Genomic DNA, 2,326 nt, shown 5'->3' on the forward strand with positions numbered 1-2,326 from the left:
CGTATATGGATTTGTCCGAACACAGTGACGCCTCCTTGAACTACTGATAACTGATACTGTTTAGACATGTACACGTTCATTTATTTCAGGTGCACACATACACACTCTCATACCATGGACGTGGAAAGAGAGGGAGGGCTTGAAGGGAGGGGGCAGTGGTAGGGATGTGGGGAGTGCTGTGTGTATTGTGATGTAGCAAGTTTTTAGTAAAAATCATTATGCTGATAAATGAAGTTTGAAGGTTGGTTGGAGAATGTTCATTAGTGTCAGACTTAGTTGAAAGAAAGAAAAAAAAGATTTCGTTTCCCGAATTTCTGGAGTTTGTTTCCGAGTAAAGACAAAGACACTGGCAGATCAAATTCTCTTGAACATGAAAGTGAAACAATTCTTTACTCGAAGTACTAATCTTCCACATGAAATGCTTATTTGTGTTAGTGTTGTAATAAGATAGAACATTTTTTTTTTGTGTGTGTGTGCATATAATTATTATAGTGCTAGTATCGTTTTAAGAAGAGAAAGTATTCTTGTGTGTAAATATGGTTTCATTTCTGTCGTCTTCTTTTTCTTTTTTAAGATGATGAAATTTGTTATAGATTAATGTGTCTTGACAAATATATAATTGTTACTGACTTAATCTCTCTCTGTCTCTGTCGCACTCTCTTTTCCCCTCTCTTTGTGTTGTCATACTGTCTGTCTCTCTCATCTCTCTCTCTGTCATCTCTCTGTCTCTCTCTCTCTCCCCCTTCTGTCTATTTCTTGATGGCTGTCTCCCTGTCTCTCTACGTTTCTTCTCTCTCAACAAGCCCCACAAATCTCTCCATGATATTTTAACTTTTTATCCATGTGAACAAAGACAGTTCTAGAATGTGAACTTCATGAAAAATTCAACACAGAGAAAATGTTACACTGTGCCTTTGTTGAGTTGGATGTATAGATTGTTTCAGAGAGGAAAGTTTAAAGTGTTATTAAAGAAAGGTTAAGACGGAAAGCAAGAAAAAAAAAGTATGATTAAAGAATATATATATATATCACAGTGCTCTGAATTGGTACTTTATGTAACTACACAAAAATGTGGTTCGTTAGAACGATGTGTTCTCTGACGAATTAGTCATGATTATGATCACACGTGTTGTGTCGTGAAAGTCCAGGTGTACAATTCTGTAGGCATTCCCAACACATTTCCAGTGTGTGTGTGTGTGTGTGTAAGAGAGCGTGTCTGTGTAAGTATTTTTCTCTCCCGAGCATGTGTGTATGCATTTGTTGTTGTGTGTAAAAGAGCGTGTCCATGTCATTGTGTATCTTTCTGTCACAAGCATGTGTGTGTGTGTGTTACGTTTTGGTGTGTGTGTGTATGTGTGTGTGTGTGTGTGTGTGTAAGCTTTCTCTCCTGTCACTGAAGCCTGGAACACCCTTATATTTACACATATGATTGGTTCTGCTTTTTTTTTTTTTTTGTTGGTTTGTTTTTGTTTAATTAAGAACACTTTAACTTGTATTTGTAAGGTATGAGTACACTGCCTCAGTAGCTCTTTTTAGCAATGGTGTTAGTGTGTGATTTTTTTTCTTTCTTTCTTTTTCAATGTGCTTTCAACATGGTTTTTACCTTCGCACTATTTTGTGTTAGTTCAATTTTTTTTCATGAAAAAAATATGAAATTACATGGTGTGTGTTCGTTTTCATTTTGTTTTTATATTTGGAGTGTGTGTGTGTGGTTATTCTCTCTCTCTCTCTCTCTCTCTCTCTCTCTCTCTCTCTCTCTCTGTTTTCTCTATTTACCCCCTCTCTCTAATTCTCTGGCTCTCTCGATCTCTCTCTCTTGCATAAACATACGCAGATCACGTCACAACCTCACACTCACATACCCACCCCCCCTCCACACACACACACACACACACACACACACACACACACACACATAAAAGTTGTATAAAAATATCAAAAGACAAGTACAATGAAAATGCTCTATCTCCTCCCTTCCCCTGGTATTATCCGCACCTCTCCCATTTCTACACCTAAAAGAACAAAATCATAAATGAATGAATAAATGATGATGTAAAGTGATATACTATTTTTGGAACTTGGTACCAAAAAAAAAAAAAAAAAAAAGTTGAAATGTAAGCAGCATTATCACCTATTATCAGCACATGCTGTTGTCAGCTCTTAAAGAAATTCCAACATACACCCTTAATTACTCTCACACACACCTAAACACACACACACACCCCATTGTTGAAAACACACACACACACACACACACACACAGAGTCAAGAAACACACACGTGCACTCACACACCACTCCCTAGCTCTAGGAGGAAAAATATACGA

This window comes from Babylonia areolata, chromosome 15 (assembly GCF_041734735.1).
Source record: "Babylonia areolata isolate BAREFJ2019XMU chromosome 15, ASM4173473v1, whole genome shotgun sequence".
NCBI lineage: Eukaryota > Metazoa > Mollusca > Gastropoda > Neogastropoda > Buccinidae > Babylonia > Babylonia areolata.